Genomic DNA, 19,955 nt, shown 5'->3' with positions numbered 1-19,955 from the left:
CAACAAAAAAAAAAACGTAGAGACGAAGGTTTACAAACAAACAATTTAAAAAGAAATTTCAGAGCAGACCAGAGAACCTACTTTGCTGCGTACATCGTCAGATTCTGTTGGCTCTGCTCAGTTGAGAGATATTGCCCGAAACGTATGATTCCTAGTGTTAGTGGATCAGTTCGGATGACATTGAATACTCTTCATCCGATTCCTCAGTTAATCTACAGCTCAATTGCGTGTTCCATGTTTATCAAATCTGAATTTCAATAGTGAAGTATCTCGGTTTAAATGAAATCGTACATATGCAGTCCTTCAGGAAAAAACCCAATAATTTGTCTTCTCATTGTATTTTATTACAACCGTATGTCCCCCCCCCCATTAAATATGAAGCACCGAATAAGTTTTGTTCTCCTCTATTCTTTTAGAACATTTGACTCATCTCATTAACTCGAAACCTGTTTTTCTCCACCCTAAAAGAGTATTTGTAAAAACTCCCTAACAAATGGAAATGCACTGACATCAAAAACAAATCAATGGTTATCCAATAGACAGTTCCAGCAAGTAAATGAAAGAGCCATATAGCATAGGTAGAAGAAACACCAGCTAACCGTGATCCCGTCTTGCGCTTTGATCCTTTGCGAGTATTCTCCCACAGCAGAAATCTTCTGTGATGGACGGAAGCAGGGCATGGGATGGCTGTGTCCGCACAATTCGTCAAATGTTTCGCAGGTAACAGGAAACGATATTAGTTGAGGCGGGACTTGACAGACGGACTTCTCCAGCGAGAATTGTACGAAATGACTTCCAAACTTCCACGAAAATAAAATCGTTACATCAGAGGTTCTAAAACTATGACTCGAGATAAATCCAGTGATTGTAAAGAACATTTTGGAGATCGCAGTAAACATTGATAAACGTACGTAAATTAAATATTTACTACAATGCTACTGAAATGATTACACTACTACCTTTCATTCTACATTTAGTTTGTTTATTGGAGAAATAAACGTGAAGAGCAGCAAAATTAAACTAAAAAAATGTACAAGAGTACAAATAATATAAGACCAGTGTATACAAAACGTAATGGTCAAGCATGCTGATGGTGATTACTAATAATTTCGTCTTAAGAAAAGGTATATATCTATCTCTCCGTTCCATCTTATTCAGACGGGTTGGGTTTCCTCATAACAAGAAGTCAGCGAAATAAAGCTGCCAGCACCCATTTCCTCTGTTGCCTCCCCTATTGAAGGTATTCATGATTGTAGTCCGTCTGTCTTCACGAGGCCAGTTTGCTTGCACGCAGGATAAAAAAACCTCAGTTAAACTGGGGAGAAAAACCCTGCTGTCCACGCCCAAGACTTGGGTATAGCTGAGAAAGATCGAACCTCGGACACTCCTTCCCCAGGCATATAGTCGCGAAGCGCACAGCGACAAGTCTAACCGCGCAGTCAAGAAAAGAGATAGTAGACAGGAAAGCTTAACCCGTTAAAATACAAAGACGTCTGTGATACGCAGCAAAGTTTTGAATTGCTGCGTGTTTATTTTATTTATTGCACCAAAATTGGTTTTGAATTTTGGTTTCACATATAAATACAACCGAATATAGACGCTAGATAATCTTGTGCCCATTTCCTTTCAGCCGAGAAAAGTTGCCAACGGCGTGTATCGGCAATTTCGTTTGCACAAATTCAACATAATTTTTCAAATAATGATGAATTTGATACAGCAAATCCCCCCCTCGCCCAAACAATCGACAGAAAAACCGCTTTCTAATTTTTAATTAGTACGTTAAGGGGATAAGAACGTTTGTATTACATCACCCATGCTTTATGAGTAAATGTCAGATGAGTGATGATCGTAGAAGATGACAGTTGAGGTTCGGTGAGAAAAACAGATTTGGAAGGCCGTATTTACAGGTTCACATCATTGTCATTAATGGCCGTTGGTAAAGTTGATGTGGAAATTTTTTTTCCACAGAATTTTTATTTTCTGTTGCATTTTTGGATGTATTTTTTGTAATAATGACATTCTATGGAAGTTTACTTGTGGGTTTATGTGAGAGATTCTTTTCTTAAATCTCAGGAAACCTAAAATTTGTTATAATATCTGTTGTGAAAGTGGAAAGTTTTCAGAATTGCAGCATGTAGCAAGGTAGGACAAAGATAAATACATGACTTCTTTCATCTACAATTTAGCAAGGTAGGAAGAGGCGGATTATTCACTTCGCTAATAAGTAAACCCCTATAGTGTTTCCAACGGGTTAGTCCCCGTGTACTAATTAGTGACCTGTATTGAACCCTCAAACGTAGGTGATGCTTGCTTTTTGTTAATAAATTACAGTGTGAGAAAAGTGCCTGGAAAACCACATGTATTGAAAGGGGGGGGGCAAGAACCGGAGATGAAACATAGAAATAACCATATCACGCCTCCAATACGAGGACTATACTGTTGTAGAAAAGAATTATCTACAAGCTAGAGGTCTATTGGCATTTCGTTAAACTAGTGAAAATATACTTAAAAGGCAATATTCGTCTCGCCAGAGCCCCGTTTGTGAAAACAGACCATACCACGGGAAGGTGGGGTTGACTTGGCTGGGAGAGGCTGTATATTTCGCTTCTCCAACCCATTAGTGGCCCGAAACAAAGGACGAAATGGCATTAAGCCCAAAGGCAGCCTATCATTTGGATACGAGAATGCTCAAAGAAGACCTGGAAATAGTAATGCAAAATTTCCTTATGAGACTACCATGATAATATCCGGAATTGTAAAATTGGATTCCATCGTTAATTTGAAGTAACTTTCAAAATGAACGCAAAGGTGTGTTTATCTTCCTGTATGAAATATTAGGTAATTGTTATTCAGAATATTGTATTTCAGTTGGAATACTTGTCTCATAAAGAATCTTGATGTGGTGGAGAATGCGCAGAGGTGAGCGACCAATATTAATCTCTGGAAAGAGTGAATAGTTCTTACAAAGAATGAAGTTTAATTGTTTGTTATATTTCATTACACTGTTTATAACAAAAATAAAAAGCCATGTTAAAAATAATTCTAGTTATCGCACGTTCTTTTGGCACCCACTGAAATGATAAAAACACTGTAAGACTTGATAAATAATTTTGAGAACAATAATGACAGAAAATATACACTTTTTCTCCATAGGTTTGTTTTTCAACAATACTTTGCTACTACCAATAAGGAGATTTTTTAAAAGGCCATAATATAAAGCAAAAGTGTAATAATATGCTATGATTTGCAAATTATTACAATTATTCGGTGCCAGTTCACGGCAAAGCACTTGCTTTGAAAAATGTCTGATGTTAAGAACATATTTAAATATATGTGAGCATTGCGATATTCTCTCAACAAGAGCGTGTGGCGATGGAAAACAGTTTTATATTTTATTTCATTCGTGAACAGTATACAAAACAAGGTTGAAACCAGTTCTAAGTTATCATAGAGTCGGAACAGATAAAGAGCGATTGATCAAAGATTAGAGACCACGGGGTTACGAAGAGTTCTACCAACAATGAGGGAAGTGAATCAATGAATTCAGTAACAGAATCATATTAAATGTATTGGAGTAAATTAATTTTGTATGAAAGTTCTAATAGAATAGGAATAATGTGAACTAAATCATGTAATATTGGTCTAAAATGAAAACTATTGCAAGATAACATCAATCTACAGGAAAACAGGGTTCTCTAGAGTATAAACAAATTAAAATCGAATTGTTTCATTATATAAGAAACCAAATTAGGAATAATAAATTAACTGAAAGTAAACGTTATACGGAATAGCATATACTACATTCTAGAAAGTGAAGCTACGAGATATTTTATAACTATTATATTGAACCCGTATGAAAATTCAGCCCTAATCTTATAAAATGGGCTAATTCACCTTCTAGATAATTTCCTTCTCAGTATTACCGAAAGCAAAAAACAAATATCACGACTACAGGAGCCTAATCCAAGAATACACTCAATTATCTGATATTAGTTTAAATTAACAAGAGATGATAACAGAGTTCGTAGGTGGTGTGGATGAAACAAGAATGTTAAGGGAATAAAAAAATCTAGAACTCCCATTATTTTCCTTAAAATTGGTGATGACAACAGAAGCAGAACATGAACTGCCGCATTACTTTTTGATTATAAGAAATTACAAAAAGGGCGTAACATTCTATAAAACCTTTCGAAAAAACGACAGAATACTCTCAGCTAATACCTGAAATGAAAAACATTAATTTGGTATAAAAATATACAGGTCAATTTTATATAAAAAATAACAAAATCTCTGCCAGATAATTGGCTTTGTTTTAATTTATCATATATGCTATATTTATAAGCGTCGTCATTATAAGAATCATATGTCATGAAGATTATCACTTTTCAATAAGATATCGAAATAAAATAAAAAATAAATAACATATGTAGAATAATTAATATGAAAACTAACATTAATTCATTAACACTTATATAATTAAAATTTATATGATAAAATCTAAAATATCAGATAACGGATTCAAGCTATATATATATATATCTACATACCGGAACATTTATAAATAAATAAAAGATATTTCTGTCCTAATCATAAATATAATAATGATATTCAAAAAAAAAAAAAACATTCATTAATAAACCACATTTTTTTATTAATAAAACACCAAATTTTAATTTTTCAAAAAAAACTGGAAAATGCATATTTCTTTTAAAAGACAAAATCTAAAATAGCTTTAGTGATGAAACCTATGTCAAATTTTTAGCAATTGCCAAACGTCGGACTTCATAAATTCCTGTGATATAACATATGTCTAAATTTTTATTCAACATCATTTAGGTCCATTACTAGGGAGTATCATTTTGTGTTGCTCTCCACTGAAGGATTCGTTGAATTATCTGGTAAAATACCATTTCCCACTTTCTGCTGCATTCGTCTTCGCTGCAAATAAGTCTCCAAAGAAATAACTTTTTTCTTTTGTACTTTTTTTTCCAGCGTCTCAACATTATTTCTTGGTTCACCTGTTGCCACCGAATCAACTGCGGAATAACGCTCATGCTTAATTACAAGGGAAGACGTTGGAAATAAAGGGATTAGTTTAATATTTTCTACCGATATGTTATTACCAGGAGTGTTTCGACTGGGCTTCGAAACAGCGGAACATTCACTGCTCGATTTCGTTCCACATGGTTTTCCTTTTAAGAATCTACGAAGACGAGGATCTCGTTTTGCTGTTACAGGATGAATTTTATCCAAAATCTCCTTGTAGCCGCTTCTTGCAGGAAGATCAAGTTCAAATAGTTTATACACTACTTTCGAGGAGACCTTTTTCTTACATACTTTGCAGTTCACCTTTTTCTTACTTTGCAGTTCACCTTTTTCTTACTTACTTTGCAGTTCACCTCTTTCTTACTAACAAGAGATGCCTTCTTTGAACTCTCATGTTTTACAGTACTTGTGGTAGGCCAAGAAATTCTGGGTCATTCGAAATGATCTCCTGGATTTTTCCCAGTATTCGTTCAAAGGGCGATGCACTTGGCACATTTTCAACGTGCCATTATTCACGCTTTCAGAAGAGCAAATGGACCGAGGAATTCTGTCGGTTATCATTTCTTCAGGAGGCTTTCTTTCAAAGAATGTTACAGAGCAAATTTGAAAAGGGGCAATGTTGACAGGTGTGGAAAAACAAATATATCGAGGGATGACTTCGGTAATAATTTCTGCTTTGTGTATTTTCAAAGACAGACGTCTATTATCCCCAGTAACATTCTCATGTTTAGGTTCAGCAATACCAGTGACAGATGTGGTAGAAAAAACGTTAAGGCTAGTCTTTTCAGACACGATTGGATTCTTACGTACTATCCCTTTCTGCAGACTACCGTCTACTGCTTTATTCACATAAATTTCAGACGAAGTACACTGAACTTTTCTGCTTTTCAGTTCCGTGGATTTTTTCTGAGGCTGCAAAATGGCTATTTTATTAGAAGATAGAATAGGATTTCTTTTCTCGGTAACTTTCTTCTGGTAACGTTGAGCAGCACCAGTCGTAAATATAGAAGAAATGCTAAGATGAGTATTTTGAAACACGGCAGTTGTCTCAGGAACGAGACCCCTATGCACATTATTATCTTTCGCTTTTTTCGTGCGAATTTCAGTCGAACTGTGCTGACGTTTTCTGCTTTTCAATTCAGATGATTTGTTACCAATTTGTGAACTTACCTTTCGATCAAGAGATTGAATAGGATTCGATTTCGTAGTAACCTTTTTTAGCTTAAGGAGATGCCCAACGCTCTTGGACATACAGGAAAAGTGAAGGTGAGCGTTTTCGGACAAAATAGATGTCTTATCATCGATATTTTTTTGCCGAATGCTACCTTCTGCTTCAACCATACCATCTTCAGCTAAACTACGCTGAGGCTTGTTGCTTTTATGTTTGTGCCCAGTCTGAAAACTTGCTTTCTCATCAGTAGATGGAATAGCATTTGTTTTCGTAGTAACTTTGTTAGGTTTAAACTCAGCAGCAGTCTTAGGAGAAATGCGGAAGTGAGTGTTTTCAGAGACGAGAGATTTCGTATCAGCGATATCTTTTTGCGGATTAGTGCTTTCTGCTTGCACAGTACGAATTTCAGCCAAACTAAACTGACGGTTTCTGCCTTTAAAATCAGACGATTTGTGCTCAAATTGCAACCTCACTTTTTGATCAGCAGATGGAGGAGGATTTGTTTTCTCAATAGGAACTGTTTTATGTGCACAAGACCTGTTGAAATTAATTTTTTGAAACATGTGTTTTTAGTCAACGATGCTTTTGTGCAGATTTTCCTCTTTTGATTTACCCACAATAATTTTCGAGAGACTACGTTGAAGTTTTCTGGTTTTACATTCAGAGGATTTTTTCCTAATCAGCGAATTTGTTTTATGCTGACCAGAAGTAATAGCCTTTGTGTTCATGCTAACTTTCTTAATCTTAAGACAAGTATCAGTTATCATTTCAGACTTGAAAATTTTCTCATTATCGAAACCAATCTTAAGATGACTGCTTTTAACTTCAGAGTATTTGTGCGGAATGTGCAAACCTACCTTTCTTTCAACAACTTTCTTAGTCGTAGGGTTAACAGGAGCAGTCTTAGATTTACAAGGAACACTGAGGTGAGTTTTTTCAGATGGAATAGTTTTCTCATGAACCATACTTTTCTGCAGATTAGTATCTACCGCTTTGAACTTGGCTCTTTCATTTACTTGCTGGAACTGTCTAACGGATAACCATTGATTTGTTTTTGATGTCAGTGCATTTCCATTTGTTAGGGAGTTCTTTACTAATACTCCTTTAGGGTGGAGAAAAACCGGTTTCGAGTTACAAAGATGAGTGTAATATTGTAAAAGAATGGAGGAGAACAATACTTATTCGGTGCTTCATATTTAATGGGGGGGGGGACATAGGGTTGTAATAAAATACAATGAGAAGACAAATTATTGGAAGCATTTGCCTTCAATGGAAATCCAATAATATGCAGTCATGTGAAAACGGTAAAAAAATGAGCAATCTCCTGAAATCTTTGTCAATTCAATTGATAGCATAACGCTATCAATTGGATGTCAGAGTGCAAAGTTATGCACTTTGGATTGATGAGATTTCGAATAATATATTGGAGAGATTCTATTACAAGATGTTATATGACATATGAGTACAGTCTTTTACAATCATGGTTGGGTTCCTGCAATTCCACATCTCCAAACGGAAAGGATTAGGAAGCATGTCATCTAATAAACGGAGGAATTATTTAGAAGGATGTCTACTAGTAATGCGTTTATATAACACCCGATCAGGTTAAAAAAGTGATCCGAGGATTGTCGCCTGAGTTCTTTGCGTTAAATGTAGAGTCGTTCCAATGAAAAGAAACTCTGTTCAATAAGAGGAATAAATACACATTTCATCTCCCTCACTGAAGAATTCAACACAGGCGTATGGGGACGATGTAGCACGCTTTGACCAACTCCACACTGCAGATCTCAGTATCACAACTATGGAGAAATTCAGTTTAACCTCACACCCTAGGAATCACATTCTCTAAGACCCCCTGCTACCAAATCAGAAATCAGTATGGAGAATTGTTGACTGTATAAAAGTATGGAAAATTACCACTTGCCTTTACAGCCAAAGCAACAACGCGAAAAACAAGATTTTCCTCCATCCTATTTTATATCATCAACATTTTTGATATAACAGACAGAGAAGAGGAAGCAATTGTACATATAACTACTACGCCTTCTGGATTGGTCTATAAGGAGAATTTAGGAAAGAATTTTTCCAGATACTTGAAATGAAAGGCAGCTTTGATCCTCAAGTTCTGATAAGTAACCATCTGTAATATTCGTGAAATATTTCATGTACAGATTTTGTGCGTTATTTATTAGTTTACGACCTCCAATTTTTCCGTTCCAGAATATTACGTCTTCTACCACTTCCTACGATTATTTTCGCAGTAAGCAACAGGTATTCTACACAGAAATAGCAACATTACCTGGTATAAAATAAATCAATATTTAATTAATTTTTAAATTTCAATATCACCTGTAGCTACAAGTATGACATGCAAATCACAAATCTGGTAAAACTGAACGAGTGTTCGAGCACCAGAAGTGTTTTTTCCTGAAGACCTGCATATGAACAATTTCATTTAAACCGAGATACTTCACTGTTGAAAATCAGATTTGATAAACATGGAACACGCAATCCAGCTGTAGATTCACTGAAGAATCTGAGGAATATTATGCAATGTCATCCGAACTCCTCCACTAACACTAGAAATCATACGTTTCGGGCAATATCTCTCAACTGAGCAGAGCCAACAGAATCTGACGATGTACGCAGCAAAGTAAGTTCTCTGGTCTGCTCCGAAGTTTCTTTCCACATTGTTTGTTGGGAATCCTTCGTCTCTACGTTTTTTTTTTTGTTGTGGTTGTCTTGAAATTAAACGTGACCACTGGATAAGCAAAATAGCTGCACTTTAAAAACAACAATGTTCGGTAAAAGAAAAGCTAAATTTTCCGACCTGTAATAATAAACAAACTCATCCTACAAGACAGAGTGATTACGCTATTATCGGAATGAATTCTCCTTTTTCTGACATGCGTAAAAGTGTCGAGGGATCTCTAATCGATGGGTGAATTATGCTGAGAAGAAAAGAAAAAGGGAAATCTGAGAGATCATTTTCAGCATGGAGATCAAGAGATCTGTTCACAATTTGGACCTAATCGGCTCTGCAAAGGGTAATTTCCAATTACCTTGGAATTACGAAGCAACTCCAGTATAACTGTTTTTGGTGCGAATCATATAACTTAGCACAGAATATTACATGAGCTAAAGAACACCATCATCGTGCGCACAAAATGATTGAAAATTCACAGTTAAACTCGCGGAGTGCGCATTTTTGTAAGGGGCGACAAGGAGTTGATAACATAGAAATAAAAAAACAGAACCTCGGAAGACACACCCCAGAAACTTTTAATACATATCCTGAGGGACCATAATAAAAGAAGAGAACCTGTCGGAGAAACTGCAGACGTAAACCTCAGTGGATTAGGAATGTAATCACATTTTAACTTGTTTTGTGAAGGAAACGCTATTTACTCAACCATGGAAAGGTTTGGTGAACTTACATGTTGCATCAATAGCAAAGAGGGACACCCGTGCTAACGTTGAAAGGGCATTCCATAAGGGAAATAGGAACTACTTCGTTGACAACATTTAAATGTCCAATTTTTCCTTAAATATTTACCTAACTGCTGTTCTAATGGAAGGAGTTTGATGTACATGGAGATGATGCAGGAATATGTAGTCCCTATAAAGTGTAAGTATCGGATTCCTCGACGTCTGTACTGCTAATAACAGCTATCAAAAGTTGCAGGTTCTCCACATTCCTGGAAGACTTCTCTTTCCGGATTCGGTATATCTTTTCAGGAGGGGATTCAACTGGATCGGAGACAACATGATCAGTCGGTGGTAGATGGCAAATTGTGGTAGTGAAGGCATCCATCGCTAATGCTCTGATAATGTAACATCACCCTCCAGGTTAAGATGAAGAGTTTCATTGAGAATCTCCCGTTCTCTGTATTTCCAGTAAGTTGGAACGATAGGTTGTTACCGTAAGTCATAAAATGGTCTGTTAACCTTCGAACTATCTGGGGGCGAAAGGTTCAAATCACTTCTGAATTTGCGTCAAACTTCCCTAACAGTATAACGATGATTCGCAGTTGATATGACACAAATAAATGAACACCAACGTTATCTAGACGCAGGAGCTACCATTACGTGTGTCACAATAGAGCTCTTTCTAAAATTTCCAAGAGCAACCGCGCATATGAACAATGAAAGGAAAGGAGAAACAAACAGAAAAGTACGACATATCCTACGAAAGAAAGAAAACGATACTATTCGGAGTGAATAATTAGAGATGTATAAATCGGGTTGGAAGTAGAATTACAAAAAAGTTAAATAATTATCATGTTGCTTCTCCCTTATATGGAATACCCCTCGAAGGCTTTTTATAATCAGCAGCGCATGGCCGCATATAATGACAATCATTCAGCAAATGTAAGTTGAAGGTCGCCATTGACTGTGAAACTCGTGAGATATTGTGCAGCATTTTTCCCGTCACTATTCCAGAACCTTATCCGATGACGTTTAGCAGAATGATATGAATGCTTTAAACATCGGGTAGTTTTTTTGCAAACCTCAGCATACGTCAAAGTAGATCCATTGAAAAGCCAAGAAAAACTCTCTCGTGGATGAGCTAAGAGCTGAGTTCTATCTGCCTGGAACTCTTCATTACCTATTCGGATCTCAATACTTAACACGTATTAAGTTAGCAGCTACACGATTTTTATCGCCCCCACTCCAAAAAGGAACGGATGATCAGGATTAATTTGTATAATCGAAAACTTATTTCCATAGCTAATAGAAACTACAAACTGTGCACTAAAATTATCTGTTGCGAATAAAAACAGACATCGGAAATGTGCTTCTCCGTACTCCGTCGATCTTAAACCGTCTCGAGATCACAATCGCCTCTTGGCGAACAAAGACCTCTCACACGATCTTGTGTTAGTGGATCTCGCAAATAAGGCATAAACAGCTTCACTATTTTCTAGAGAAAGTCGATGTTGCTCTTTGTGTATCAACAACTGCGATAAATTTACAGCATCAATCTCAAAAAATAGATTCTTATCAGAATCTATACCCGTATGCCAAAGGGTTCTGCACTGCTATCCGATGAACCTAATTCTGTTTTCTCTAGTATTTGATTTATTTTTGAGAAGAAAAAATAATAACTTCCACCCACGAAAAGGAAATTCAGATACCGATATTTTCAAACAAGATCAAGAAAGTGTTACGTGGACTGACAATATCGTTGAAGATTCCGATGATTTCCATTCGATTCTATAAATGTAACCAATATACTGGACACAGAAGATTAAACATTATTAAATCTTTTTTATATATATAAGCCCAACCACCAATGTCTATTAATGAACGTAGCCAGAAAGCTACGTTCATTAATAGCCAAGAAAAAAAAAGTCTAAACATTTGTTTTCGTGAAATGGCAACAGTTATAGGAAAAAAAAAACAAATTTTAGAAGCTACACTTAGAAAAACAAACCGGAATCCCTAGAAGCTTAAAGAACTAAAAAAGAAATATTGCAAAAAAATATTTTAAGAAAAGCTCACCAAGATGTTTGCGACAGATTTATTAGTAATATTTAAAATAATTTATATTATTATCAAAACATTGCTTATCAATTGGATATAAATTCAGAAAAAGATGTGGCAAAAAGGTAATATCAGCTTTTAAGATGGGAGACAGAAGTTTATGTAAAACTTACAGGCGATATTAACTTATTTAGTACTGCATATAAATTATACAAGACTTGTCACTAACCACATAAAAATATTCACTTTTGAGACATAACTGGCATTCATAGATTATGAAAAAAAAATTTGAATAATGTGTATACAAAAAATCCGACAAACATATAGCTTTTCTCCTCGCTTTACATGCACATAGTATGACGAAAACAAACAAACAAAAAAAAACAGTAATGAATTTCTATATACCCTTCAGTACACGCGCTATGAGATATGCCGTTGAACTGCATGCACTTTAATAGAAGAGCACCTGTAAAGTCTCCGCCATTATATTTAGCTGTAGCAATGGTGTTGATGTTGGAAGAAAAGACGTTTCTTGTTGAGCATTATTTTCATTCCTATGGAGTTGGTAGAGCAAATGGTCCAAGCCTACATCATGTTTGTGAGAATTTTGTACTTCATTTCTGTAAGCCTGCCCCTAGTAATAGTGTCATCATTGCTTTAATCGAGAGGTTCCGACGTACCAGGGGTTCTGCCAAAATGTAAACGGCAGTCGAGGAGATTACGAACTGTTACATTTGCTCCACAGCACGGAAATGTGCTGAAGTAAGTGGTATAGTCTACGAAACAATCAACGCCATAAAACGTGGGATACCGAGGCGTTCACTACAGAATATGAAGCTGGTTTCCTTCTCGTACGTCATTGATAGTTTAACCTCAACGACTGATGTCGGAATACTGTTAAACTATGAATGACGTGGTATTTAAACAGGACAGAGAAACCTGCCACACATCACGTAGTTCTAGAGCTTATTTGTCAGACATCTTACAAGGGAGACACATCCGAAAAAATAGCCAAGATACTAAAAAACCACAAGATAAACACAGCATATAAGCCCCCCCGCAAACCTGTTTCCCTTATCCGTTCTAAGAAAGATTAGCTCCCTCCTCTCTCTCTCTTCCTGGAGTTTACAAAGTACCCTGTTCCTGTAAGCTGGCGTACTTTGGACAGACAGGCAGATCAGCATCCATCCGCTTAGAGGAACACAAATCTTACTTCTGCAAACACAACGATGGCCATTCACGCTTGGCTGACCATGTTTTGGATACCACCCACAGGGAATCTTCTAAGAAAACCACCATGCTCCACCACAGCAAATTTAAGAAAGAGAGACTTCCCTTGGAAGCAGCAACAGCTCTCAAAAACCAACCAAATCTGAATAAATACGGTTGTAGTAAGCTTCCGAAGATTTGGGAAACACTCATCACCACAGGTCCCACCTTACGTTCCAAGCCACCTAATACTGCCCTTAGAGGGCGCTCCAACTAGACAGGAGTTTATTGTCACCCACGTGGTTGGGTTCAGTATTGTTTATTATTTGTGTGTATGTTACATTAACTGTTTTTATAATCCGCGTAGATGTCCTAGTGACTAGGACGAAATATAGGAAGTATTAAATTCTATTTTAATTCTTTTTTGACTGTTGTAAAAATTCCATTAATCCTCCAACATGATGTCCTCACAGCACTTAAGCGTCTACACACGAATGAATATATGCCAGTTCTCCTGTCAGATGATATCACTCATGTTTATATTGCTGGGAAAAACATAATTCATAAACAAATATATATGGATATCAGAAAATTTTTTCTTTGACAACACAAGATCATCTCTTCCACTTCGACCCATCCAGTGGTTAGGAAGAGTTGCATTGGAAATAATTACACTGAAAGAGGTGAAGCCCCATGTTGCATAAAATTAAGTTATCTTAAAGTTGAGGGAACAACCAGATTTGTAACATATTGAGGTATGACATCCACTTACTATTTGCCTTGGCAAAGAAAAAAGGCTATTAAATTTTTCTGTGAGAAATTACACAAAACACATTCACTTTTGATGGTTTTTCATGTTCGATGTTTGCATGTGTATGTTCTGTCCCCAATATTCTCAGGTAATTACAGTTCACTTAAGCGAAAAGTTGATTCGTCATAAATGAGTCTTTTGTGAAGGCAACGCCCACAATGCCATCCAGTTTTACGTAAAAAAGACTAACTTTTTTTTTCTTTGTCCCAGGGGTATAGTATTAATGCAAGTCTCCTGAGAACATGACAGCCACGTCGCTATTTGAGGAATTCCTTGTTCCTTTCTTGGGCTTCGTACAAATGCTTGTTGGCCTTTCAACATTATCGGAAACATCTGGATGACCTGAACGTTTTCCTTTATAGATGCATTCCTCTTCTTAAAATGTTTTGTTCCATGAGTAAATCTTTTTGTGAAGAGGAGATTCTCTCATAAGAGTGTGAAATTTATATTGAACTGTAAATTAGCCATTTTTGTTAATTCGTTGAGCCAGCAATTGAAAGAACTTTTTGTTTCAAGTGCCTAACCACAATTTGAAAGAAATTCAAAAGTAAACTCTAATATTGTAAGCATCAAGCCCGTTACATCAAAATCTACAGAGACAAGAAACGACAATCGAACTCGCATACAACCTTAAACAGGTACTTCCGAAAAAGTTCAGTGCCAGCAACATCTATTGGAAATTATCTCTAACATCAACCAAAACCAATGTAAGCATGCGCAGTAACTGTTCCTTGGAATGTAATTCTTAGTATCGTTTGTAATAACTGTACTGATCATGTTTTAAGATATTCAAGACGAAATATCTACATATTATTAAAATTTAATTCCTGTGGTATACGTGTGAATTTGTAGTTATTAATACTGCATAGGTTTCACTATATAATAGAACATCAACCAAATCTCTTCAAACATAGAAGACATATACAGATATGACTTTGCCTTACCAGCAACAGATGTCATTTCAGTACACGAATTCATTCAATAAACCAGTTTTACTGTCTTTCGGTTTTAATTTCAGTCATAACTGCAGAGTCTACAAATTTCAACAGTGCCTTGACTTACAGACATTTTAGAGTTTTGCCAATTTTCTGGAACCAACGGTGACGTAACTCTTGGGTATGACAGTAATCCGTTTCATATGTGTTGATTTTCATGCCAAATTTGTTGATTATTTGTAACAGCATCTTTCTGTTCGGAACAGAAAGGTGCATATTTCTGTTATGAGCTGAGAGAATTGGACCTAGAATAGTATTCTACTTCTGTATCCCATCCACGACGGAGTGCAACGAATTGTGCCATTCAAGTTACGGTTCTACCGACCACCATTGTGGTACTGAGTTGTGATCTGACTGGTTGTAGCTGTCCTGTCACGATCACCGTCCTTACCATTCTACTCTGACCACACGAATCAATCACTGTTTCCATCCACAGAAGGAAAGACAACCGTTAGTTTACAATTGCCTGATTATTACACCATTCCTGGTACATCCTAAACATTATCAAGCGTGAAAATCGAGAAACAGTAGACGTTTGTGAGATACTAGCATCAGTGCAATCATACGACACTGAATAACGCCTCTCACTCATTCTGATGCATCAGGCACAAATAATAGAACTCTGGTACGGCTGTCGGCCTGATTGATATAGCAAACGGCAGCCACATTATTCATTAAAAATCCTCAGGAACAGTCTATTTTCCTAAAATTGGGAGACGTCCCTAATAAAGTGGCGACTCAGTGCACCAAATTCGTTTCCCTCAACCAGATATGGACTATAAGAAACTGAGATTTACAGTTAGATTAAGGTAGAAGCTCAACAGGAAGATAGACTTGGATTTAAGACACCAGATATACAACTCTAGCTCTATGTTAACAAACATGTGTGCATCATAAGAATGGAAATACCTAGGTTCGAATCGAGTCTAGAATATTCTTTATAGAGCTTTTCAACTGAAACTGAGTAAGCAACGCTCATACGAAAGTGACAGCGTTGTAACTACTAGATATATATCCAACAAATGCAGATAAACGTGTCATAATTCCAACCAAACCCATCAGTCTAGAAACGGCCAAGGGTTTGATTGTTCTTGCAGATCGCAAATGACCTCAGCACATTTTTGCGAAATTCTACTTCAGTACTCCTACAAAGTACTTCAATTCTCAGGTATTGCCATATCATAATGGATTATTCCATCTACTGTTTAGAAATATATTTTTACAACTGGTGAGAGAATTTCTTTTACCGTTATTAGCTGAGGTAGAAAGAGTCATAAGAAGTAACAAATCGGATTTCCTAAGCTCGAGTAGTTAATGTTGTTAATCTCCCTTACAGATCAAATCTCGGTTGGTCTTGTTTATTATTACTCAGTTTAGATTTTATCAACGAACAGAGCTGCATTACTCACTGAACAGCATTTGCACATTGTTTTATCATCTAAGACAGTTAATTTAACGAAATCGGAAGCGAAACATTTCAATGTAAAATATATTAGCCACACTTTTTTGTATTTTCTACGAAAAATTACTATCAAGGTATAATTCAAATATACAGACAAGCGAAGGGTTTGCATTGTCAAATATCAGTCAAATCGCAATTCAAGGAAAGGATCGATATTTAAAACAAAGAACAGGATTATTTGTCGTGTGCTTTATCTTCTTGTATCAGTGTTATACAAGAGTCAAGTTACACTATGAATAATTCGCTAAATGCAAACCTGGATTTAGTTGGCCATTAGTTCTTTTAAATGCTTGACCACCACCAAACCATTACACAAGCGGAATACAGAGCATTACGAACGATGACAGCATACTATAAATGCAAATACTGATTTGGACACTGTAGATTTGTGAACAAGAATAAATGAAGTGAACAATTCTGAATTTCCCCACACAATCACAACACTCATAGCATTAATCCTTTACGTCCCAATTTCTTAGGCTTTCGCCGAAAGCATTCGATCAACAGTCAAACTGTATCCGGAATTCGAAATAAGTGTAAAAATGTGAGAAGAAATACTCACTGGATGAAGTTAAATTGGTGTTGCTCTTTCTGGAAAAAATTCAACAGTTCCCTCCTTCCTTTCACTGTTCCCTAGGAAACCAAAAAAATAAATTCAAAACAAAACTCTTACACTGACATCACATTTCAACGAAATGAAAACAGTCTATTTACAAAACCAACGGTATTGAAATTCGAACTAAGTTTTCTTCTAATTTTGTGTATCAAATTCTTGACAACGAGCTTTAGGGGTTAGAGAGAACCTGAAAAAACAGTAGGGACCTAAAGAAAAGGTTACCCTCAAATACACTAGAGAAGTCTTGTCAGTTCGATGAGATAGAACTTAAGTATCAAACTGCGCTGGTCAGAGACACCATGCTCGTTTTTAAAGAAGTTATACCTAACAAAACATCGAAAAACGTTACAAGCCATACCTTTCCCTTAGTAATACACTTGTTTCCATAAATTAAGAAACACACAGACAAATCAGGATATGTTGGGTTAGAAAGGGAAAAAAAAGAAACGCATGAAAAATTCAAGTGCATTATATAAAGAGTAAGGAAGAGTGTGCTTTTCATATACAAAAGCAGCGCTATCAGTTGTGTATGCAAATGAGCCACGCTAAGTATTTTCTTATGTTGTGTATTAATTCTTGTCGTATTAGTGTTATATAAAAGTCAAATTAGACTATAATTATAAATGTAGCCTGGATTTGAATCGCATTAGTGTTTTAAAATGCTTGCTCCACACCTCAAAATCTTACACAACAGAATACAGAGCATTATGGCACATTAGCAAAAAAAAAAAAAAAAAACGCACCTTCGAACTGGAAATGAAAATACTGTATTAGAAAATACGGACGATGTTATATTTCTAAATAAATCCGCTACAAGATTCCAGGACTAACTTGAATAACTGTTGTAATAGATATGGTATGAATGTCAGCATTAAAAAGACAATGAAAATAGGTAGAAGCATTGAAATTATCAACTGCATCATAAATGGAGAACCAGTGGAGCAAGTGAAACATTTCGATACTTAGACACGATTATTAGTGAAGATAGTAAGTTAAATATGGAAATAGACAACAGAATTAAAAAGCTGGTATGGTAGGAAGTCAACTGAATAAATGTATATGGAATAAGAGAAATTAGTCAAAACACTAAATTAGTGTATACAAGACAGTGTTCAAACCAATTTTAATTGATGGATCTGAGAGCTGGGTCAGAAGTAAAACACTTACCAAAGAATAAAGACCGGACATGAGTCTTGAGAAAGATTAGGGTCATGAACAGATGCCATAAATGGCAATAATCATATTAAAATCGAAGATGTTAGGAAAGAGCGTGACATTGTCAGCATCCAGGAATGCGTTAGCAGAGCCAATCTCAGGTGGTATGGTCAATTAAACAGAATGGAAGATGAAAGATTAGCAAAACAAGTGTTCTCTTCCTGGTTGGCAGGAAAAAGACCTAGAGGAAGACCAAGACATGAGTGAATTGATACGATAAAAGTGAATTAGAAGATAGAAATATAATATCTAATAATTATGCCGTCTTGAAAGGTAACAGACTGATTTGGAGGAAAATTGTAGATAGGAAGTTAGTAATAACATAAATTTTTCATATAGTACTATATTAGCCTATTCAACACTTGACGGTACATGGCAGGAATTTGATAGTGATAATATTCGGTATCTTCAAGTAGAGAAGGAATTGGAATATTTCGATTTCTGTTTTGAAATACATACACACACCAGCCAATGAATTAGAAAACTTTATGAGCATGTATATAAAAGATATTTACTCAGCATGCATACATACAAATTACTTGTATGTATGGTCAAATGCATCAGCGCATGTTCTAAGCGAATATATTTAAGTATGTTGCTGATCAATAGTTTCGAATACAATGGGTAAAAACATTAGTTTTCTGAGTTCGATAAAAAGCATATTGTCGGCGACCATCTGGCTGCAGCCACGATTTTGAAAACAGGAGGACTGACTGGTTTCTCAGAAGGCAAGATATCTCGGCTCTATACTTAGTGAAAAAAACATTTATTGTGTTAGGAGCGTAACTGTGGTCCTTAAACAATTTGTCAGGAAAGACACTTCCATCGTCTGAGAAAACTTTTACAGACAAACAAAACTTCCTGTGTACCGGAATTGACCTTCGCATTCAATGAAGGCTGTTCGATTCATACCTCACCAAATGTGCAGACGATCAGTATTAGCACGCATGCCTATATACAGAAACCAATGATTTCTGCGAAGATCTAGAATGTTCGTGCACAGTGGCGTCGGGAACTCCGTGTCTGGGTACTGAAACAAAAGTCATGTGGTTCGACGAGTCATTCTATTCCTCCTTCTGTATCGACGGTGGCCTGAGAGTTTTGCACTAGCCACATGAATTTATGAACCTAGGTTTTCCTTGTAAACACAACTCAAGGTACTGGAGATGGTGGAACTTGATTCTGCTGGAAGTTCGGCTATCTATCAAGGAAATCTGGAAATTGTTACTGATCCTGTAATGTTGATTTTTTATCTATCAGTTGACGGTTCTTTCACGGGCGACTATACTACTGTTCATCACCCAAAAACTGTTCCAGCGACATTCACCACCATCACATACTAGTTCTGGACACACAGAACCAGGATGTGAACGCCACTGATAAAGTTTGCGACATGTGAGCAAAACAGATCCGCGAACAAAGTCGCTTCGTCAATGACTGTCCGGTATATCTCATATGTTGTAGATGTAGATGCAATACAACACCTTGTGGAATCTATGCTAAACTTCATATGCACTGCAATTCGGGATAAAATAGGTTCAATATGGTATAAAAAGTTTCTAATTCAGTGGGCGGTATTTACGTGTATAATGGTATGCTGACACAGTTAAGAGTATTCTACGTTTCATCTAGTCCATGAATTTCAAGAACTTTTCCTATCTGCCAGTTCTCGGTATTCTACATGGTAATGGACCTCATTAATTATTATTATATCACATCTAACAACAAAGTGAATAAAAATGATTTCTGCTTGAATGACAAGCGTGAGATCAGAGGAAGCTCTGGTCGACCGATTGAATATTTCCTCATTACGGCCCTATATATAACAATATGACAGAGTCTCACTGCGAGATGAGAAATTTCTAATATACTCGTCAGTAACAAATTTACTTATTACTGATGAGTATATATTAGTATTTATCATATCACTTAGCTTTAATTAG

At 36.2% G+C, this 19,955-nt stretch overlaps 1 long non-coding RNA gene across 1 annotated transcript in view; it reads left to right on the top strand.

Moving 5' to 3' along the window:
• LOC150108148 (uncharacterized) overlaps positions 1–14,559 on the top strand; it is a 37,156-nt gene extending 22,597 nt beyond the window's left edge. The window contains exon 2 of the long non-coding RNA XR_016550645.1: positions 13,935–14,559. This is a non-coding gene — a long non-coding RNA (uncharacterized LOC150108148). The remainder of the gene's footprint in view (positions 1–13,934) is intronic.
• The last annotated feature ends 5,396 nt before the right edge of the window (positions 14,560–19,955 follow it).

Source organism: Typopeltis vanoorti, chromosome 3 (genome assembly GCF_054136105.1).
Source record: "Typopeltis vanoorti isolate ZY-2024b chromosome 3, IOZ_Tvanoo_1.0, whole genome shotgun sequence".
Lineage (NCBI taxonomy): Eukaryota > Metazoa > Arthropoda > Arachnida > Uropygi > Thelyphonidae > Typopeltis > Typopeltis vanoorti.
The sequence above is the reverse complement of the archived record's forward strand: the minus strand, read 5'-3'. Positions and strand labels throughout refer to the sequence as shown.